At 43.4% G+C, this 24,330-nt stretch overlaps 3 non-coding genes across 3 annotated transcripts; 1 reads left to right on the forward strand and 2 right to left on the reverse strand.

Moving 5' to 3' along the window:
- Positions 1 to 2,242: 2,242 nt before the first annotated feature.
- Trnaa-agc lies at positions 2,243 to 2,315 on the reverse strand. The gene has a single exon. It is a non-coding gene; the product is annotated as a tRNA-Ala (tRNA).
- Positions 2,316 to 2,481: 166 nt separating this feature from the next.
- Positions 2,482 to 2,554, forward strand: Trnaa-agc. The gene has a single exon. It is a non-coding gene; the product is annotated as a tRNA-Ala (tRNA).
- Positions 2,555 to 22,004: 19,450 nt separating this feature from the next.
- Trnaa-agc lies at positions 22,005 to 22,077 on the reverse strand. Its single transcript has one exon. It is a non-coding gene; the product is annotated as a tRNA-Ala (tRNA).
- Positions 22,078 to 24,330: the final 2,253 nt, after the last annotated feature.

The raw sequence follows: 24,330 nt of genomic DNA on the forward strand, positions 1-24,330 counted from the left end.
ACGCATAGCCAACTCAGCCACCAGAGCATCATCGTAATGTATTTCTTTCATATCAAACATTCAGCCACTGTTCCACATCGATAGCGCGAATCCAGTGCAATTTGCGAAATACCTTCTACTTTTTTAAGAGAACGTACGCAATAACTACACATTCACGCCTAAAGCGAGACTAACCGCAATCTCCGGTTTGCAAGACGGGGACCCCACGCATCGACACATTGTATGCCGCAAAGAAAGAGTTTCATTGGAATTATCCACGGCTGTACCCTACATAATGTTTCATGATCATGGCAAGCGATCCTTCAATCGAATTAATTGATAGCAAATCTTTATGGATCATTTTGCCATCCGAAGAATCATACGTGGCTTTGAATAATTCGTTCTTTAGAGTTGCTCTGTTAACGGGGCGGGACAGAAGGCGTTTTGCGTGTTATTGTCAGTCGCTCTGTAGCGTGTGTGAGTGACACAGTGTCTCATTAGTAATAGTATACATTCATATCGACAAACTTCCCTTAAAAACAATAACACACTAGCAGCGCGGGGTAGCCGCGCAGTCTAAGGGCGCCTTGTCACGGTTCGTACGGCTCCCACCGGCGGAGTTTCGAGTCCTCTTTCGGGCATGGATGTGGGTGTTCTCCTTAGCGTAAGTTAGTCTCAGTAAGATTAAATAGTGTGGAACTTAGGGAACGATGACTTCAGCAGTTTGGTCCCATAAGATCTTACTACAAAAACGAAAAAGAATAACAGACTGCAACAGTATTAGACTACGTTTAACGTTATTCAGTGCAGATTCTTTTGGAAAGGCTTGTTCCAATTCAATGTGAAATAAAACAGCTGTAGAAAAAAATAAAAATTCTACAGCTGATTTCTGGAAGTGACTCTGTGTCCAAACGTAAGGACCTAATCGAAACAAATCAGACTTTTCCGTGTGAACGCTTTTTTATGGTCTGTTATTATGAGTTCATTAATGAATGACAGTGTCCACTCATACCTTAACACGAGAGACCATCTCAAGATTTCTCGAGATGTATATTATTACTTTCGTCTAAAAACTGAGACTGCACGCTTGTAAAAGCAAAATTATGCATTTCTCGGAACTTGCTGGATCCTACAGCGACATCACCAACACCAATGATTATAATGCCACTGGTTGCAGTTGCTTCCCAAATATTCTCTGTTTTATCAAGCATCCGAAATAAATAATTTCAATTTTTGTACTAAACTATCCCTTACTCTTACGTAAATAGTCTCCGTGATGGCCGGCTGCTGTGGCCGAGCGGATCTAGGCGCTTCAGTCTTGAACCGCGCTGCTGCTACGGTCGCAGGCTAGAATCCTGCCTCGGGCATGGATGTGTGTGATGTCCTTGGGTTGGTTAGGTTTAAGTAGTTCTAAGTTTAGGGGACTGATGACCTCAGATGTAAAAGTCCCATTTTTCTTTTTGTTTTTTGTAACGTAATAAACTTTTATTTACAAATTAACAAATACATTGCTTGATCAATGGCACGTTTAGGTTTTACGCATACAGTAATCGTATCTTTTCTTTTCCTATAGTCTTTCTTGTATTTTCTTTATGATTTAGTTCTCTCTATTAAGCAAATTTTGTTTCTAAGTATGTACTTTTTATTTTATTATTTTTTATTTTTATATTTGTCTGTTTTCTAGTCTTCTTTTCAGCTCAGTTCTGTGTGCACTTATTAGTGCTGTATTTTTTTATGACTATTTAATGGCATTTAATGAGATTAATTTGGTTGGCGCCAAAAGATGGCGTCCTTTAAATTTGGTTGAACCTATTGACTATGACATATTTCTATGGTACATTCAACAAAACAATGTATATACATATATATGAATAGTAAATTTAGGGAGAGTTATTTGATTGTGGTTGGTTGAGAGAGAGATTGAGAGAGAGAGAGAGAGAGAGAGAGAGAGAGAGAGAGAGAGAGAGAGAGAGTGTGAGAGTGTGAGAGAGAGAGAGAAAGTGAGAGGAAATCATTTGATATATGCTAATAAATCATTGAGAATCGTCGTCTTGCATTTAGTCACAACTGTTTATGGTTTCCACGGTTATTAAAATGAATGTTAGTTGAATTTGTGCAGTACTTACATAATCACCTTTTGGACACGCAAGAGGTCACCAATATTTAAGCACTTTCCCTAGTTGTGTGACGATGTGATTGCTGTATCGCGTTCTTAGAGCCATTTAAGCCATCTCCGTGATGCAAAGGGAAAATAAAACAAAGCTGGAGGCGCCGGGTATCGATCCCGGTACCTCTCACATGCTAAGCGAGCGCTCTACCATCTGAGCTACGCCCCCAGTGTGGCAGCTAGTACCCCTTTGCATTATACTGTATGTCCCGGCCAGCCAACCGGTTACCTGGCCTCCTCTGGCGAAACCTGTTGGGTGTGGTCACTGCCCGGAGGGACGACGTCTGCAGTTGCCAAACTGTAAGACAGAAAGTGAGATCGTCGGTCCACCGTCTGGGGGCGTAGCTCAGATGGTAGAGCGCTCGCTTAGCAGGTGAGAGGTACCGGGATCGATACCCGGCGCCTCCAGGAACTTTCTTTTTTCTGGAAATTTTTATTGCCTACGATATCTCCAATTTCAGTGACTATAAGGAATTGTTTGTTTATCTTAAACTTAACTTGTAGTCAACTAGTGACTCGCGTCCAGGTGTCTTAAAAGGGTCCATTTATAAGCTGGACGGTGTGGCAGGTCGCCTACAGCACTCATTCGCCGCACAGCGCCGCCTGGCTGTGTAGCCACTGCCGACCTTCTGCCCAGACTGTGTTAAGCGGACGGGCAAGTGGAATCCGTCGTGTGCTACTGCAGGTAGAACAGACGAAGCTCACAGCTACGCTGACGTGTGCATCTATGAGTGAGCAGAAGTGCTTCCCAGACAGTGACGACCCGTTGCTTACCTAGTTGCAGCGTAGATCTCCAAGGAGTCGAAGGTTTTATTCTTTCGTAGTAGAAGACAGCAACCAGCTACTATTGATAATGCTGTTTGTTTACGTGAATAGCGCCGTAACCGATTTCGAACCGACGGATTCATGTTCAAATGTGCGTGAATTCCTAAGGGACCAAACTGCAGAGGTCACCGGTCCCTAGACTTACACACTACGTAAACTAACTTAAACTAACCTATGCTAAGAACAACACATACACCCATGCCCGAGGGAGGACTCGAACCTCCGGCGGAAGGGGCCGCGCAGTCAGTGACTTGGCGCCTCTAACCGCGCGGCTGCGGATTCATCTTCAGACAGCTGTTCTCATCAAGATACACATTTGTCAAAGTTTACATACTTTTTGACTCTTTATTCCCCCTTGATCCTTTATTCCCCTTTGTGGTGAAAGATTTTTGGGATGGTGATGCTTCTAAAATCCAGCGAATTTTTTTTTTTTTTTTTTTTTTTATTTCGTTGACTTGAATTCACCAAGTATTGTAGAGTATATGAAGGAGGTATACAACTGTATACAACCATATTGCGTCAAGCACCAAAAAGTTGTTTTTTTCAGGTGGGAAATGTACACAAAAATGACGATATCGCAGATACAAGAATGCCAAATAAATTCTATCTCACAGACATTACAATGTATGCATTGATCTGACAGTACAAAATGTACAAAGAATAAATGTCATGTTATATGTAAGTTACATTCAATGAGCATTAATTACAAATAAAGTCAATAGATGTAGCAACCAGTTTGTTAGGAAATGTTACTTGAATGGTATTATATAAAAAATGTGGTCCACTCAGGGAACAAAGTAAGAAATGAGAAATAAATAAATATTACGACAGTGGAAATTATAATAACGTACGGTGGCTCCTTGAAACTTTAAATTAATTTACCAATTTTATTAATCTGATACTGAACCAGCTGATATGTGTTTGTGTATTATTTATATTGGAGTACTAAGAACATACAGGGTGTTTCAAAAATGACCGGTATATTTGAAACGGCAATAAAAACTAAACGAGCAGCGATAGAAATACACCGTTTGTTGCAATATGCTTGGGACGACAGTACATTTTCAGGCAGACAAACTTTCGAAATTACAGTAGTTACAATTTTCAACAACAGATGGCGCTGCGGTCTGGGAAACTCTATAGTACGATATTTTTCACATATCCACCATGCGTAGCAATAATATGGCGTAGTCTCTGAATGAAATTACCCGAAACCTTTGACAACGTGTCTGGCGGAATGGCTTCACATGCAGATGAGATGTACTGCTTCAGCTGTTCAATTGTTTCTGGATTCTGGCGGTACACCTGGTCTTTCAAGTGTCCCCACAAAAAGAAGTCACAGGGGTTCATGCCTGGCGAATAGGGAGACCAATCCACGCCGCCTCCTGTATGTTTCGGATAGCCCAAAGCAATCACACGATCATCGAAATATTCATTCAGGAAATTAAAGACGTCGGCCGTGCGATGTGGCAGGGCACCATCTTGCATAAACCACGAGATGTTCGCAGGCAGTTTGTACCGCCACAAATTCACGAAGAATGTCCAGATAGCGTGATGCAGTAATCGTTTCGGATCTGAAAAATGGGCCAATGATTCCTTTGGAAGAAATGGCGGCCCAGACCAGTACTTTTTGAGGATGCAGGGACGATGGGACTGCAACATGGGGCTTTTTGGTTCCCCATATGCGCCAGTTCTGTTTATTGACGAAGCCGTCCAGGTAAAAATAAGCTTCGTCAGTAAACCAAATGCTGCCCACATGCATATCGCCGTCATCAATCCTGTGCACTATATCGTTAGCGAATGTCTCTCGTGCAGCAATGGTAGCGGCGCTGAGGGGTTGTCGCGTTTGAATTTTGTATGGATAGAGGTGTAAACTCTGGCGCATGAGACGATACGTAGACGTTGGCGTCATTTGGACCGCAGCTGCAACACGGCGAACGGAAACCCGAGGCCGCTGTTGGATCACCTGCTGCACTAGCTGCGCGGTGCCCTCTGTGGTTGCCGTACGCGGTCGCCCTACCTTTCCAGCACGTTCATCCGTCACGTTCCCAGTCCGTTGAAATTTTTCAAACAGATCCTTTATTGTATCGCTTTTCGGTCCTTTGGTTACATTAAACCTCCGTTGAAAACTTCGTCTTGTTGCAACAACACTGTGTTCTAGGCGGTGGAATTCCAACACCAGAAAAATCCTCTGTTCTAAGGAATAAACCATGTTGTCCACAGCACACTTGCACGTTGTGAACAGCACACGCTTACAGCAGAAAGACGACGTACAGAATGGCGCACCCACAGACTGCGTTGTCTTCTATATCTTTCACATCACTTGCAGCGCCATCTGTTGTTGAAAATTGTAACTACTGTAATTTCGAAAGTTTGTCCGCCTGAAAATGTACTGTTGTCCCAAGCATATTGCAACAAACGGTGTATTTCTATCGTTGCTCGTTTAGTTTTTATTGCCGTTTCAAATATACCGGTCATTTTTGAAACACCCTGTAGTTGCTGACATTGTCAGTATCACCGAACTATCAGTTTAATAATTAATTTTTGCAAAATACAAGCACAAATTCCTTACAGAAGAATGGGAAAACTAGTTGAAGTGTAGAGGTACAGCAAGAGGTGAATGCATAAAGCAGATTAAGAAGGACGTAGGTTGCAGTAGTCGGATGCAGAGTGGGATGGAGAGCTGCATCAAACCAGTCTGCGGACTGAAGGCTACAACAACAACAACAACAGACTGATTGCTTGTTGTTGCCAAGTGAAGCAGGGTTTATTTATGTTTTAAACTGGAAATTTTGTAGAAGGCTACGTTAGTAACTCTGTCTGTTGACTGAGGGGATGATGTGGTGGTTTGTTTTTATGTACATATATCTCTGTCTACTACCTTTTCAGCTGGGTGTGGTCTTCAATGATTCTTACTCTATGTCTATTGAGAGTCGTATGCATTGTAAGTGCAGATTTTGATGAGTTGTCCAAACGTATGACCTCTAAATGATCTTTTAACCCAATGTCGAAGGTTTTCTCTGTTTGTCCGATACAGTAAAAGGGGCAACTTTGGCAAGTGAGTTTATGTATATCTGACATTTTGTATCGGGGAGCGTTGATATTCCTTAAGCTTTAAGCTTACATTTATTTTTTTTATTTTTAAGATAACCTATGTAAATTTCAAAAAAATTGCTTCTTGATGCGAGCAACTGTATGAAAATGAACCTGTCGGTTCGAAACCGGTTACGGTGCTATTTACATAAATTAGGAGCATTATCAGTAGTGTCTACTTGCTGTCTCCTACTTGGAAAAAATCAGCCTATATTTTGTACGCAGCCACGTTCTCAAAATGTCTGTTTTCGACGAAATAGCTCAGAGGAATTTCTGAAGTAAAGTACTAACGGCATACGTAAAAATCTGAACTACGAAATTCCTTCGTCGGGAAATCCTGAGACAAGTGCACAGCGAGTTTTTCAGCTCGATTTTGCATCTTCTGTAAGCAATAGTTATAAGCATCGGCTGCGGTTCCCCAGGCGCCAACTGCATATTCCGAAACTGGGCGCAGTCTCGTAATTGTGTAACTGCGGTGTCGGCTGTGAGGTCGCTGGTGTTCACCCTAACGTCATAAGAGGCAACGTCTTAGTCCAGCGTCAGCCGAGCCCACTTTATTGTAGCCGGGTTTTCGGCTGCAAGCCACCGTCTTTACTGTGGCTGTTACCGGATATTTCGATCTCCATAGCTTCTTCTATTACGCTACGCATGAAGACGTTAGCCTGGGTGGTGATAGAGGTGTCGTAAAATGCAGTTTTATGTCAGTTTCCCGAGCATTTTCAGTTACAGTTGATTTCCGTGGATACCGTAGTCACAGAATCTTATGACGCCCAAACGGCAGTATTCGTGCATATAAGACCACACGATATGGCTGAAAACCCGGCCGCGAGATTAAGTATTCATATTTCACGCTTCGCTCGCTTCAATCGGGCTCTTTCTGCTTTTGCCACCTTAATGACATGTTGTTCAATAACGGTATTTCTGGTAAGAGTTCTTCATACTACTTCTGGAGTCACCAGTCTTCTGACTGGGTTGATACAGCCCGCCACGCCTCCCCTCCTGCGCCAACCTCTTCATCTCACAGTAGCACTTACAACCTATGTCCTCAATTATTTGCTGGCTGTATTCCAGTCTCTGCATTCCCCTACAGTTTTTAACTTCCGCAGCACTCTCGAGTACAACAGTGGCAAAAATGCCTTGCTGTCTTAACACAGGTCTGTTCTTCTTGTCAGTGATCTCGATAAGTTTCTTTCCTCGCCAGTTCTGCGGAGAACCTCCTTATTTCTTATTTTACCTGTCCAACGAATTTTCTACATCCTTCTACAGTATCTGGTCTCAGATGTTTGGATTCTCTTCTTCTCCGGTGTTCTCACAGTCCATGATTCACTATCACACAGTAACGTGCTTCATCTGTACATTCCCAGAAATTTCTTCAGCAAATTAGGGCGTGCATTCGATACTTGGCCAGGAATGACCTCTTCGCCTACGCTGGTCTACTTTTTCTGCCCCCTTGCTTCGTGTCAGGTATTATTTTGCTTCGAAAGTGCCAGATTCCTGCACTTAATCTTGTTATTGATCACCAGTTCTGATGTTAAGTTCATCGCTAATTACATTGCTATTACTCCTCATTACTACCGTCTTTCTTTGGTTTACTCTAAATTCACATTCTGTACCCGTTGGACTGCTAATTTCATTCAACACATTCTGTAACCGGCCGCTGTGGTCGAGAGGTTCTAGGCGATTCAGTCTGGAACCGCGCTACCACTACGGTTGCAGGTTCGAAACCTGCCTCGGGCATGGATGTGTGTGATGTCCTTAGGTTAGTAAGGTTTAAGTAGTCCTAAGTTCTAGGAGACTGATGACCTCAGATGTTACGTCCCATAGTGCTCAGAGCCATTTGAACCATTTGAACATCCTATGACTCTTCACTTTCACTAAGGATAATAACGTCATCAGCGAATCTTACCAGCGAAATTCTTTAACCCTAAATTTTAATCCCACACCTGAACTTTTCTTTTATTTCAGTCATTGCATCTTCGATGTATGCTCGAACATTAGTGGTGAAAGACTGAATCCATTTTTCCTGAGCGCTCTTCGTTCTTGGTCTTCTATTCTTACTGTCCCCTATTGGTTTTTGCGCATGTAGTTATTATCTGCCTTTCCCTAAAGCATAAACCTATTTCTCTCAGAATTTCTAGTATATTAAGCGAGCTTACATTGTAGGAAGCTTTTTCTAGCTCGCCAAATCTTGAAGTTGTCTTGACCACGGTGGTCTCCATTTATTCATCTTCTTATAGAGCGACAAAGTCTGAAATGTAATTGCAGCTTTTGAGAATTATTAATGAAATCACACTCAGTCTGCATATGACTGGACGGGGCACAAGAAAGATGAAAAAAGATAGCAGAAGGTACGATGCAAAACAACCGATTTTCAATGTCTCTCAGATACCAGACACACTGCACTGGGGTTACAGGCGGGACTGACCAGGAGATGAATGGCTGTGGGAGCACACGCGCAAGAAAGGTAGATTATCTTTCAAAGTAACAACTATGAAGAAGTCGTTTGAAAAGGTGCACCAGCTTGTATCGGAAAAGAATGGAGGAGACAATCGACCTTCTGCTCTTCGTGGAATTATTACACCATTTTCTTCAAGAGATTTAGAGAAACCACGGAAAACTTCAATCGAGGTGGCTGGACGGATATTTGAAGCACGGTCCTTCCGAAAAGACTCAGTTGCCTCTCCGCCACCTTGCTCGGAGAAAGTCAAATGGATGTCTTCCTGATACCTTGCGAACTCTGGTTTTAAACAGCATTGCTGCCGTCGCTTGGGACTTTCGTGCAGTAGATATCTAGTCGATAGTTCTTCGTGGGACAAAGATGATGAAAACCAGAAGTAATACACTACTGGCCATTAAAATTGCTACACCAAGAAGAAATGCAGATGATAAACGGGTATTCATTGGACAAATATATTATACTAGTACTCACATGTCATTACATTTTCACACAATTTGGATGCATTGATCCTAAGAAATCAGTACCCAGAACAACCACCTCTGGCCGTAATGACGGCCTTGATACGCCTGGGAATTGAGTCAAACAGAGCTTGGATGGCGTGTACAGGTACAGCTGCCCATGCAGCTTCAACACGATACCACAGTTCATCAAGAGTAGTGACGCGTATTGTGACGAGTCAGTAGCTCGGCCACTATTGACCAGACGTTTACAGCTGGTGAGAGATCTGGAGAATGTGCTGGCCAGGGCAGCAGTCGAACACTTTCTGTATCCGGAAAGGCTCTTACAGGACCTGCAACATGCGGTCGTGCATTATCCTGCTGAAATGTAGGGTTTCGCAGGGACCGAATGAAGGGTAGAGCCACGGGTCGTAACACATCTGAAACGTAACGTCCAGTGGTCGAAGTGCCGTCAATGCGAACAAGAGGTGACCGAGACGTGTAACCAATGGCACCCCATACCATCACGCCGGGTGATACGCCAGTGTGGCGATGACGAATACACGCTTCCAATGTGCGTTCACCGCGACGTCGCCAAACACGGATGCGAACATCATGATGCTGTAAACAGAACCTGGATTCCTCCGAAAAAAAAATGAAGTTTTACCATTCGTGCACCCAGGTTCGTCGTTGAGTACACCATCGCAGGAGCTCCTGCCTGTGATGCAGCGTCAAGGGTACCCGCAGCCATGGTCTCCGAGCTGATAGTCCATGCTGCTGCAAACGTTGTCGAACTGTTCGTGCAGATGGTTGTTGTCTTGCAAACGTCCCCATCTGTTGGCTTAGGGATCGAGACGTAGTTGCACGATCCGTTACAGCCATGCGGATAAGATGCCTGCATCTCGACTGCTAGTGATACGAGGCCGTTTGGATCCAGCACGGCGTTCCGTATTATCCTCCTGAACCCACCGATTCCATATTCTGCTAACAGTCATTGGATCTCGACCAACGCGAGCAGCAATGTCGGGATGCGATAAACCGCAATCGCGATAGGCTACAATGCGACATTTATCAAAGTCGGGAACGTGATGGTACGCATTTCTCCTCCTTACACGAGGCATCACAACAACGTTTCACCAGGCAACGTTGGTCAACTGCTGTTTGTGTTTGAGAAATCGGTTGGAAACTTTCCTCTTGTGAGCACGTTGTAGGTGTCGCCACCGGCAGCAGCCTTGTGTGAATGCTCTGAAAAGCTAATCATTTGCATATCACAGCATCTTCTCCCTGTCGGTTAAATTTCGCGTCTGTAGCACGTCATCTTTGTGGTGAAGCAATTTTAATGGCCAGTAGTGTACTTACAGAGAAGCACTTGAGAACTGGTCTCCATTGGTTGGATTTGGTGTTGGGTGGGGAGAGACAACGAATGGCTATCTCCCAGAATCAAGTCTGCAACATGGGCGAATTCATTACGAAACACAGTTGATGGCACGACGAAGCTATCACATACTGCGGAGGCCGTGTGACCCGTGCTGGACTGCTACAACGGCGTACAACATAGACAGGTAGCAGGAACGAACAAGTATTGCAAGACAAGTATTTTCTTACTTGTTCATATTGAAACGAGGCAACAATGCGTTTCAGGCGAACTACCTCTTAGATTCTGTCATCTCCAAATTAAAAGTGGCTGACCACGTATTTAATCGAAAACACTATGGCGGTTCGGATCACATTTGATCTACTGATTAAACGTGCATTTCCTTGCATGACTTTATTAATTTTGAGCATTAGTGACTGTAATAACAATACTTTGTGACTGACGCCGGATGTCGTGATTATTTCTTATCTCATACAACCAACTGAACAGTTACATTTACAGGAATCATACTTACGTCGTACGCCCCACATTGATTCCTGTAGTTATTTCATGCATTGTTGCTTACCTGTTAGCACTGACAATTCTACAGAAACGCCGCAGATCTCATCGTTAAGCGATGGCTAGTGGCCACCGCGCTGTCCGTGGTGAGAGGTAGTGCCTGAAATGTGGCATTCTCGGCACATCCTTGACACTGTGGATCTCGGAATATTGAAGTCGCTAACGATTTTCGAAATGGAATTTCCCATGCTTCTAGCTCCAACTACCATTCCACGTTCGAAGTCTGTTAATTCCAGCCGTGCAGCCATAATAACGCCTGAAACGATTTTCACATGAACCACCTGAGTACAAATGACAGCTCCGTCAATGCACTGCCCTTTTATAACTTTTGTACGCGACAGTACCACCACCTGTATATGTGCGCATCGCTGTCCCATGACTTTTGTCACCTCAGTGTCGTACAGTGACGTAATTTTGCCGGTACATTCAGCGGTATATGTGGATACGGGCTGTAAAGTGAGTTGTAAATTGAGTTAGTAGTAAAGAAGTAATAAAACCTAATGCGAGTTGCTGAAATTTTATTGCATGAATAGCGAATATGTAGCAGAGGATAAACTTTTTTCCTGTTGTTATTTTGTGGGGTGGGGGTGTGACAGCGAGGAAAAGTTCCGAAAAGATTTCAAATTCTATGTAAAGCTCATTGGAAGCCACTAACTGCTCTCATTCTCAAATACTGGGTGAATAAAGTATGCGTATTTGCGCGCTTTGACACTGTCTCAGTATATGTACTTATTCTAAAACTTCTACCTTTAACGTAACATTCCATATTTTAATGAGCAGATTATTAAAACAATTTAAATTTTTAAATGATGCCAATAATTATAGGAAATACTGAAAATCAAATTTTTGTTGGTCCTGGAAGCCAATAGACAGGGAGCTTGCAAATGGGACTGCCTGTTTAGTAACAATCACTTCGTGAATGTGGCTCCTTAAAATTTTTCCTGTCTTTGTGGATGCGTTACTCCGTTCGAAAATGTTCAAATGTGTGTGACATCTTATGGGACTTAACTGCTAAGGTCATCAGTCCCTATGCTTACACACTACTTAACTACTTCTTTCTTCTGGTAGACAAAACAAATGGCATACTTGGAACAAGAGTACCACATGGGACTTTCGCTAGTATCCCTGCTGTCTCTCGATACTCCATGTCTTCCAGGCCAGAATGTTAGCATCTGGAAATGCTTTAAGGCCACCATAGTCTGCATGATTACCCCATACAACAGCCAAGGTAAGCCATGTTGACACTCCAAACACAGCTTTTACATCACAAGTGAAGTTCAGACGAATCCACGAAAAAACGCTTGGGCCTCCAATCAATTGCTGTTTGGAAAACTGCCCAGCCAAGTCAATATCAATAGCCTTTAATGACCTGTACACAGGTACACTGCGCCGCCAGCGACGACGGTAACCTAGACGTCGCAGAGGCATTGCTGTTACTTGTGTTAGCGTGCCTCAGCAATGCCTCTGCGACGTCTAGGTTACCGTCGTCGCTGGCGGCGCAGTGTACCTGTGTACAGGTCATTAAAGGCTATTGATATTGACTTGGCTGGGCAGTTTTCCAAACAGCAAGAAGTTAAATGCTGATGAGTACCTTTTGATACGGGCTAAAGTTGGCAATAACAATTGTAAATCCTAAGGACAAACACACACGCATGCCCGAGGGAGGACTCGAACCTCCGCCGGGACCAGCCGCCGTTACTCTGTAACAATGGAAGAGCCCATTGCCTTCAGAACAGACATCAAGTGTAAAGGGCTGCAGGTGGTCAGCCGTAGTGCTCACCTAATCCACAGCGGCCATCGTGCCTTCGCTTTTAGCACAAATTCGATGGAAGCCCAAGTGAATGCCCCCTAGCATAATACTGCCTGCATCGGCCTGTGCCCGTGGCGAAGCACACGTTTCAAGCAGACATTCACATGGGTATTGCTGTTTCAGGGCTCGATCATCGAACTGATGTAACAGGAAGCGCGATTTATCCGACAAGGTCATTTGTTCCCACTGATCCACGGCCTAATGTTGATGATCTCGTGCCTACTGCAGTTGACTTACACAAGCTCCATCTCGGTAACAGCCTCCTATTCTGCAATTTCATCAGTTTTAATCTGTAGTTCGTAACCAATAAAGGTCACTTCCAGGTATACAGCTTTCTTTCACGATATTAAACCAGTGTTAAACTAAGTGCTAGCGCTGATTAAATTACGTTCTGTGCATATTTCTGCCACTTCCTCTTTCACTCATGTTGAATTCATGCAAATTTTGCACTCAATATGTGGCAGACTTCTGGTCCAGAGTTGAGCTAAGAAAGAAAGAGATTCTGGCGGGGCGGGCGGATCTTAGAAGCTCACAAACAGGATTTATGCGCTTGCCAGCTGAAGCTGACGAGTATAATTATTGTTGAGGAGCTTTCTAGCAATCACCAGAAATTATTGGGGAAAAATTAAAAGAAACCGTAATTGGGATGGCTGGACGAAGCACTAATCCTGAAATCTCATTATAAAAACAAATTTTCTAATTTTCATAAAAAGTAATTAGACTTTAAGTAACCCTGCAGAGAGTAGAAAGTATTTTTAAAAGAATATTATCCAAGTTTTTATTCAGAATGCGAGAGTTTTCATTGACTGCCTTCAGTTCTAGTGGAAACTCAGAAAAATACAGGAAACCGATTTTTATATTATGTATGTAATATTTTTCAGTAAGAATATATTAGTAGTGAAGAGAACATCAACTACAGGTTTCGAAAAATTTTGAGACATCCCTCAACGTATCTTGTGTCTTACTTTCAGACATCAGAGAGATTTCTAGTTGCACTACCCCTTATTTCGTAACCTGATTGCACATGCCCCTACAAGCTATATGTTGTTCAGGTTAACTTCCAGGGTGACCGGCGAAGGAGTCTCTGATTTCAGAACTAAATATCTCCTAAACTAAGATAGATAGAGGAGTGCAACGAAATGTATGTTTATCGTGAAAGCTGTAAGATTTGTATTCAGAACTTATACAGAAGTTTCGAAATAGCCATAAAAGATGGCAACACATGGCGCTGTGCAGAGCGCACAGTAACTTAAGATCGTCCAGTGTGGTGGAATGGTTACGGTAAACAGTGTCTTTCAATGTGCCCCACAAAAAGTAGTCACAAGGAGTTAGGTCGGGCGGATATGGGGGCCAATCCATCCCTGCACCAGTAAATTTGCAATAATCTAACGCAATTATTTTATTCCAGAAGTATTCATCGAGAAAGCGAAACATCTCTTCAGCGCATGAACCACTCGGTATCTGGTCGACCCTCAAACCTTAGCTTTGTGGAGACAAACTGTCCGAAAATCGCCATGTAACTTTCACTAATGATCATTTCTAGTATGAAAAAAGGGCCAACAACGCCTCTGCTGCGTACCGCAACCCAAACAGTAACTTTGGGCTAAAACAGTGGTTTCACTCCACACAAATGGGGATTTTCGGAACCCCAAAATGGTGTTTTGCTTGTTCACGATTCCATTCAGGTGAAAGTGTGCTTCATCTGTGAATCACATGCAACCAACATCAAACCCATCATTGTCAATCATTTTGAGAACCTGGTTGCCACAGTCAGCCCTCTGTCGCACAGCTCGGTAGGTGGTTTTGGATTTTGAGCGGAAATATCTGTAGGCTCTATCTCCGTATCTTTTGCATGCTGGAACACTTCAAACCAGTCTCTGCTGTGTTTCCTCAGACAGATTTCCCTGGATTTTTCTAAATAATTCCAGAAACTGTGGTGACATTTTCAAGAGTAACAACTGTTTGCCTGGGGTCTCACTAGATCATTAGCCACGCTGCCTGCACTTTGGAATTTGACAAATAACTTGCGAATGGCTTAAGCATGAGATCCTTCTTAAACATTAAATCGTACTTGCCATAGGACTGTGTTCTAACCTGTGGTATTCCAGTAACTGAAAAACACTTTATTCAGTGGAATAAATGATTTCAGCCTTTTTCTTTGGCTCGTGAAAGTCATTTCACGTTTCAGTAGTGGAACTGGTCTCTCTCCCTCCCCCCCTCTCACCCCTCTCCCCATCTTCCTCCCTCTCCCCCTCCCCGTCCCCCTCCCCCTCCCCCTTTCCCTCTCTCATGAATTCGCAAGGCTCCCTAGTGTCGTTGTTGCGTAGGTCCAGCAGCTTCACTACTGTGCCCACTTCTTCCAAGGGCTGGTTGATGTAACTTCCCGCTTTGGTTATGAATCTCTTTGCCCCGTGTTGTCTTCATATGTTTTGCTGTTGCTGCGTGACGTCGCTACTCTGCTAGCAAGTCCTCCCACCTGGTGGTCGGTCTCTAGAGCACCTGGTTGCCGAGATTATTAACGAACTGATTCTTAGAATTCCGCAGAGCCGCATAAAATCTTATTGCTGTCTGCCGCAGTTGAAAATTTAACATCGGCATTCGAGCAATTTGGTTTAGCTACCAGGTTGGGAAGTCGCGTGGCAGGTGCACCACTAACTTGAGGGATTCGTTCTGGATCGTTTGCAGCGTGTGGAGTGACGAGTCGGTAGCACTTCCCCACACTACAGCAGCCTGATGAGTGTCAGGCAGTCAGGCAGAGCGTAATGCCACAGTGTGAGGAGTATCGTTGTTGGGTTGAGTGAGGTGTACAGCAAACGCATCCTGCCCACCAGTTTACCACTCACCTCTCGGAAGTGTGCCTTCCACGTCAGGCACCTGTCGAAAATGAAGCCAATAATTGCGAGTTCGATACCACGGGATGGAGCCATCCGTGATCTGCGTTGGCTGTAAATCTGCTGGCAGCCGCTTGCGTGTGAAGATCGCCGCCTGGCTCTTCGCTGCGTTTAACTTCAGGCGCCATTTGCTGGCCCAACCTCCGAACTCACTGCAGGACAGCTATAGGCGACATCGCAGCAGTTGCACGTTCATATGTCTTTCTAACAGAGCAGCGTCTTCCACGATGAGCGGCAGATGGATCCTCGGTGTCTTCCGGACCTCTGCATGTGAAGAGAGAGTAGGGGGCCGCTCACAGACCCCTGTGGAACTCCCACTCTGATGGGACGAGCTGTCGAATCGCCATCGATCGCCTGCACATGGAATGTGCGCCAGCTCAGGTACAAATGGACCAGGCAGACGTGCGACACAGGTACCCCCAGTACAAGCAGCTCGAATAGGAGGCCGTCGTGCCACAAGCTAACGCTTTGGAGACGTCGGCGCTCAGCGCTACGGTGCACTACTTATAGCCACTACGTATTGCTACTACTAGAAGGTATCAGATAGATTATATAATGGTAAGACAGAGATTTAGGAAGCAGGTTTTAAATTGTAAGACATTTCCAGGGGCAGATGTGGACTCTGACCACAATCTATTGGTTATGAACTGTAGATTAAAACTGAAGAAACTGCAAAAAGGTGGGAAACTAAGGAGATGGAACCTGGATAAACTGACTAAATCAGAGGTTGTACAAAGTTTCAGGCAGAGCGTAAGGGAACAATTGGCAGGAATGGGGAAAAGAAATACAGTAGAAGAAGATGGATAGCTCTGAGGGATGAAGTAGTGAAGGCAGCAGACGATCAAGTAGGTAAAAAGAAGAGGGCTAGTAGAAATCCTTGGGTAACAGAAGAAATATTGAATTTAATTGATGAAAGGAGAAAATATAAAAATGCAGTAAATAAAGCAGGCAAAAAGAAATATAAACGTCTCAAAAATGAGATCGACAGGAAGAGCAAAGTGGCTAAGCAGGCGTGGCTAGAGGACAAATGTAAGGATGTTGAGGTTTATCTCACTAGGGGTAAGATAGATACCGCTTACACGAAAATTAAAGAGACCGTTGTAGAAAAGAGAGCCTCTTGTATGAATATAAAGAACACAGATGGAAACCCAGTTCTAAGCAAAGAAGGGAAAGCAGAAAGGTGGAAGGAGTATATAGACGGTTAATAAGTCACAGCAGCAAAATACTAACGCTAATTCTTTACAGACGAATAGAAAAACTGGTAGAAGCCGACCTCGGGGAAGATCAATTTGGATTCCGTAGAAATGTTGGAACACGTGAGGCAATACTCAACTTACGACTTATCTTAGAAGAAAGATTAAGGGAAGGCAAACCTACGTTTCTAGCATTTGTAGACTTAGAGAAAGCTTTTGACACTGGAATACTCTCCTTCAAATTCTAAAGGTGGCAGGGGTAAAATACAGGGAGCGAAAGGCTATTTACAATTTGTACAGCAAACAAAATTGCTCTGAGCACTATGCGACTTAACTTCTGAGATCATCAGAACTTAGAACTAATTAAACCTAACTACCCTAAGGACATCACACACATCCATGCCCGAGGCAGGATTCGAACCTGCGACCGTAGCGGTCGCTCGGCTCATGACTGCAGCGCCCAGAACCGCACGGCCACTCCGGCCGGCCTACAGCAAACAGATGGCAGTTACAAGAGTCGAGGGGCATGCAAGGGAGGCAGTGGTTGGGAAGGGAGTGAGGCAGGGTTGTAGCCCCTCCTCGATGTTATTCAATCTGTATATTGAGCAAGCAGTAAAGGAAACAAAAGAAAAATTCGGAGTAGGTATTAAATCCATGGAGAAGAAATAAAATCTTTGAGGTTCGCCGATGACATTGTAATTCTGTTAGAGACAGCAAAGGACTTGGAAGAGCAGCTGAACGGAATGGACAGTGTCTTGAAAGGAGGATATACGATGAACGTCAACAAAAGCAAAACGAGGATAATGGAATGTAGTCGAATTAAGTCGGGTGATGCTGAGGAAATTAGATTAGGAAATGAGACACTTAAAGTAGTAAAGGAGTTTTGCTATTTGGGGAGCAAAATAACTGACGATGGTCGAAGTAGAGAGGATGTAAAATATAGACTGGCAATGGCAAGGAAAGCGTTTCTGAAGAAGCGAAATTTGTTAACATCGAGTATAGATTTAAGTGTCAGGAAGTTGTTTCTGAAAGTGTTTGTATGGAGTGTAGCTATGTATGGAAGTGAAATATCGACGATAAATAGTTTAGACAAAAAGAGAATAGAAGCTTCAGAAATGTGGTGCTGCAGAAGAATGCTGAAGATTAGATGGGTAGATCACATAACTAATGAGGAGGTATTGAATAGAATTGGGGAGAAGAGGAGTTTGTGGCACAACTTGACAAGAAGAAGGGATCGGTTGGTAGGACGTGTTCTGAGGCATCAAGGGATCACCAGTTTAGCATTGGAGGGCAGTATGGAGGGTAAAAAACGTAGAGGGAGACCAAGAGATGAATACACTAAGTAGATTCAGAAGGACGTAGGTTGCAGTAAGTACTGGGAGATGAAGAAGCTTGCACAGGATAGAGTAGCATGGAGAGCTGCATCAATCCAGTCTCAGGACTGAAGACCACAACTACAACAACAACATGTATTGCAATTACAGCGCCATCTATTATTAGCTGTTCGAACTATTTCTAATTTCTGTATAGCTGCTGTATAAAATTCTAACCGCTTTCACAATATACATACCGTTCGTTGCACTTCTCTATCGAGTCCGCAGTTTGTGGTCTAGTGCCGGCACAGTAGGTCAGCGTGTTCGGATAGAGGGTTCGCTGGCCTCTGTAATAAAAAAAACTGAGTGAAAGGATCAACAATCAACTTCAACATGTGTCAGAGGACGTCCGCCCCGATCGAATGCAATGAGCGATAACGAACAAAATAAGATCAAAAACAAAAGTGGTTAGCGTTGCTGCCTCCGCATTACGGGGTCATGAGTTCGACTCTCAACTGTGTCGGGGATTTTCTCCACCCAGGATTAGGTGTTTGTGTTGTCATTACTATTCAGGTTATTGGTGAGAATGGAAAGTGTAAATATTGGGAATTTGTACGGGAGCTGATAATCATGCCGTTGAGCGCCCCACAAACCAAAACCATCAACATCTATCGATTTTAGTTATCGAGATATTTCATTTTAAAATCAGGAACTCCTGCGCTGAACACCCTGTGTCAACAGTGTATTCATGGTTAAATTGCTACTGACTAAGGTCCTGAATTCCGTGGTACTATAAGGTACCAGTGACCATTGGCAGCTATTTTGAAAATTCTTGAAATGCGGAGAAAACTTAACGGTGGACAACATTGTTACACATTAAACTACATAAAATCACTCAGCAAATTAATTTCTAGATTATACGTAGTTTTAGTTGGTATAATGGTGCAGCTTATATTGCCGCGCGGGATTAGCCGAGCGGTCTAAGGCGGTGCAGTCATGGACTGTGCGGCTGATCCCGGCGGAGGTTCGAGTCCTCCCTCGGGCATGGGTGTGTGTGTTTGTCCTTAGGATAATGTAGGGTAAGTAGTGTGTAAGCTTAACGACTGATGACCTTAGCAGTTAAGTCCCATAAGATTTCACACACATTTTTTGTGCAACTTATATTGATGACTCACAAACAGTACCAACAAACTGTTGTGTGGTGTACTTTTTATTGTTTATCCGACGAGTTGCAGTTTGATAAACGGTACTGTCGAATAGTCGTATGTAGCTGGCCTAAGCCGATTATGCAGCTGGCACTTAGTATGATGGTGGGTGTACAGAAAATTGTTCGCGAATCTTATAGACCAGATGATACCTGCCGTTGTTTGTTCATTACTTAATGTAAAGCAACGTAAAAGTAGCTTTCTGAATAATGTAAATATAATCATTTTCTAGGTTCCAGATGCTAAGTCCTTTTTAAACAGAGATTGTAGATGCACATAAAGGAATAACTAATTAGGTTTGGAACTTAAAGGAATGGCTATTATGCTTTAACGGCCGTCGACGAAGAGTTGATTAGTGGCAGATAACAATCTCAGGAAGAACGAGAATATGGAAGCGTATCGGGCATATGGATTTCAAAGGAATGATCCCCGAAATTTATAGGAACAGTTTACTGGTACCGAATGCCAATGCCGTGTCGACGTAGCGTTCCATTGAACGACGTAAAGCGTTAGTTTCCACGACTTTTTGATCACATGTGTGGCTGGCGACTGCTAGGACAAACAGCAAAGATATCATTCTTTTGGCAGCAAATATTAAGGAACAGTCTCCATTAGATGTAACGTGAAGGAACTGAATTACTTAAGGCGTTAAAGTTGTAATCGTAATGGCGTTCCGTTTGTTTATGAATAATTTCTTACAGATACATTTTTTTCAAATTTCAAGTGTCTGACTGACCGTTTGTGAAACATAATGGTTTGAATAGCGGTGATGAGATACTTGTCTTTCAGTGTAATAATTTAGTAATTTTCCAGAATAATACTTACAAAGGCTGCTTGAATGTGTGAACCCTTTTAGTGGGAACTGGCTAGTTTAGTGATCTGTAACAAAGTATTTTCAGAAGTTTGTGAACCTAGTGTGAGGCTGATCGCTGTTGTCTGCCAGGATGAACTTGGTAAGGCACAATGCGGAACAGTTGAGCCCTTAATGGTAACATAATTTTATCGTAACATTTTTGTGTGTCCTTTTGTTAACACTAAATGCAGTTAATCACATTACACGTTCGCAGATTAATGTAGTGTAAATATTAAAATAGTGCATGATACGAATACAGTTTATGTAATTGCGACAACAAGAAAAACCTTTACCACCAACAGCCAACCTGCGGCTGATAGATTGAGTGCGAGCTATACTGCCGGAGATAGGTAGGAACGTGAACAACCAAATAAGCTGTAAACAGAAAGAGGGGAAACCCACTGGTGATAGCCGGCCGAAGTGGCCGTGCGGTTAAAGGCGCTGCAGTCTGGAACCGCAGGACCGCTACGGTCGCAGGTTCGAATCCTGCCTCGGGCATGGATGTTTGTGATGTCCTTAGGTTAGTTAGGTTTAACTAGTTCTAAGTTCTAGGGGACTAAAGACCTCAGCAGTTGAGTCCCATAGTGCTCAGAGCCATTTGAACCATTTGAGCCACTGGTGATAGTGTAACATCACCGAAACATACATGGATAGAGAGAAACATCAAAATGTTATGCTGAGTACGTATTTATTGTTCGAACAAACAAGGACGTAAATAATTAGTTATTATGCAGAAAAAAGCCACGTGGCGAATAAAAAGATACGTGTACTCTCTATAAGGTACAAAGAACCTCAATCTGTACCAACATGATCGTAATATGACTGTACTTGAATTAAAAGTTAGTCCTGTGAGTGAACACGGAATATATATACTGTATGTAGGAGGGGGTCTTGAAAAGTAATTCCTCTAAATTTTTGAAGTGAAAATTCTGAAAGCCTATTACAAACGTTTTAACATTCTACATCTTTATTCTTCATGTCTGCATATTCACACCCCCTGTTGCCAGCGGGCTACGAATTGTGTTATGTAACATGGCGGTGTTAAACGTTACTATGTTGGTGCGTGAGAAACAGTGTGTTGTAATCGAGTGTAGAATTCGAAGGATTCGTCCAGATATGGAGCACCCTCTCCTTCAGCATCGCCGGCCACTGTGGCCGAGCGGTTCTAGGCACTACAGCCTGGAACCGCACGACCGCTACGGTCGCAGGTTCGAATCCTGCCTTGGGCACGGATGTGAGTGTGATGTCCTTAGGTTAGTTAGGTTTAAGTAGTTCTAAGTTCTAGGGGACTGATGACCTCAGAAGTTAAGTCCCATAGTGCTCAGAGGCATTTGAACCATTTTCGTTCAGCATCGCAATGCCAGATTAGACACGAGCTCTGCGATATCTGCAACAATCCAATGTCTTGGCTTCGCTGTCATCGTTTATCCTCTGCAGTCACGACTTGGCCCCACCCGATTTTCATCTGTTCCCAAAACTTAAAGAACACCTTCGAGGACTTCACTTTGATTTGGAGGGGGGGGGGGGGGGATAGCAGTACAAGGGAGGGGGGGGGAGCGGTACAAGCAGAGGTGAGCATGTAGCTCCGTCATTCTAAAGTAACGGGATGAAAAAGCTGGTTTTTCGTTGGGAGAAATGTGTTAGTCGCCAGGATGACTCTGTTGGGAAATAAATATGTGTAAGTGAAAATTGAAGACGTAGCATGTTAATAACTTTTTTATTAAAAAAGTTAGGAGTTTTCACATAAAAAATTCGGAGCCATTACTTTTCGATAAGCCCTCGTAGAACCATCTGAATGACGAAAGTCAGAATTATTTTAAAAATAGTGGAAAAAATGAAAAATTTTCTGGAGGCGCCGGGTATCGATCCCGGTACCTCTCACATGCTAAGCGAGCGCTCTACCATCTGAGCTACGCCCCCAGACACAAAGGTTTGCGATATGGCCATGAGACACTGCAGTGGCCGCCGCGGCTGCTGGAAGTGGGCCAACCACAGCGCCAGCGTGGGCTTTCACCTGGGCGCCGCGTGGCGCACGCAGGTGCTCTGGCCTCCAGCAGGCTTCCAATCCTGGGCGACGAGCACACGGACGATTCTGGCTGCTGCTCGTACATCCAGACACCTCAAAGAATGTCCTCACTCACCCAAGATATTGCTCACACCAGAAGAAGTGACAGTTACCAACCACTCAGTTCCTGTCGCTGTTACTGCTTTCAGAAAGTTTTGTTGGCATTAGATAATTTCATTGCATTCCATGGTGAGCCCTACTATGTTTAGAATGTCATAACGTCTCACAGTGACAAACAGTCAAATCGGTATCCATACGGCAACATACGTACCCAACATATTCCAAAATGCCGCGTATATGAACTGGATTTTCTGGTGTTCATACCTCGGGTTCTGATGGTGATTTAAAGATAAGGTCAAGTGTTCTGGATAGCCCTTGGGTTAGGCACCATTTATATGTCCAACAGAAAGATCGTGTTAGCGTCACTATCCTACGGTTTATGTTCGGAGTATGAATTTTACACACTTTCTCGTGCTTAGCCAAATGGAGAAAATCAGTTTCTTCTTTTTGTTTTTCACGTGGACGGTGGACTTGATGCAGCTTATGGAGGCACCATTATTTCATGGGCGCTTGCTTGGAAAATCGCAAAAGTATTTTTATCTGTATTTTCGCCGTCACCAGCAGAACAAAACCCTGCCGCGGATTCAGAGGCGGCTGTGCACAACAAATGGCTCTAATTTTTAAGATGTGTTCCTAAAATCCCGATCTCTAACAACCTTGAAAACTTTTTTACATCTTTATCCGTCACTGAGATACAGAGGTTCAAATTTACCTTATTTGTACAAGTAAAATACGCACTAAAATTCCGGTGTGAGGCGAGAACGTAGTTTATAAAGTGACGTATCAAGGAGAAATATGCTGCAATGTGTACCCGTTATCATCTGGGAAATCCATGTTGTACTACTGAAGCGCATGCAAATTACTGTGCAGTTAGAGGCATAAAATTAGTTTTGCGTTATTTCAGTTGCCTGTAAGTAAACTATATGAATTTTACAGACCAATAAATTTATTTCCGTATGAATTGCATGCCCTGCTGTAGCAGCGAAGAGAAGGGAACCAGAAGGAAACTGCTTCTATCACAGCACAAAAAATATGAATACCTTCCTGTTTATTTAAAAAAACTCTGACTGAACATTGCGGCACCACCTGCCCCATTCTACCTTCCTCAGCACCTTTAACAATTTTCCCACGAATTTCGTCATGAGAGCATATTCGGGCTTTTTTTATACTGAAAGAGAAGAAGACAGTGGCAGTGACAGTGGCAAAAAGATAGAAAAGTAATAAATACTGGAAGATAGTAGACATTGGTTGTGTTATAGAAAGAGCGAAGCAGACCATGGCAGCGTGAGAACAAGAGAGAGAGACAGTGGCAACGGAACATAGTTTTGACAGTGACTGAACAGTGCTGGGAAAAGAGTGAAGGAAACTACGCTAGAGGGGGAGAATAAAGAGAATGAGAAAGTGTAAGTGGGTAAAAGCAAGTGATAATGGGAGACAGAGTATATGGCATTGACAACGAGGAAGAGAGAGATAGTGACAGTCAGAAGAGAGAACAGCGGTGGGAAGGAAGGAATGAGATATTAGCAGTAAGATGGAGCAAGAGGAGACGGTAGTAGTAGGACAGAACAAAGGGGACTAGGGAGTTAGAGAGACAGAAATAGATGTTGACAATGAGTTGGGCTTAATGAGTGAGTGAGAAAGGGGAGGTGGGAGTGGATGGGTATGAGTCACTTAACAACGATGGCCTAGCAAAGTTGCAGGATTGTTCTGTGTCCTCACAAAAACATTTGATTGTGTACACCATCAATTGCTCCTGTATAGAATGGAAAAATAGGGAATTGGAGGTTGTGTTTTAGAGTTGTTCCGGTCATATCTCACAAAGAGAAAACAGAGTAGTTATATCATCAAGCAAGGGAAATTTCTTCTCTGAATGGATGATTATTTCACAAGGCGTTACACAAGGCTCAATTCTGAGTCCAATTTCATTCTTACTTTATATAAATGACTTGCCACTAAACATAAGATAGAATTCAGTTTTATTCGCTGATGATACATCTGCCCTCATCGAAAGCAATCACTCAGAACAAATTCCCTCGACTGTCACAAAT

Source organism: Schistocerca americana, chromosome 1, assembly GCF_021461395.2.
Source record: "Schistocerca americana isolate TAMUIC-IGC-003095 chromosome 1, iqSchAmer2.1, whole genome shotgun sequence".
NCBI lineage: Eukaryota > Metazoa > Arthropoda > Insecta > Orthoptera > Acrididae > Schistocerca > Schistocerca americana.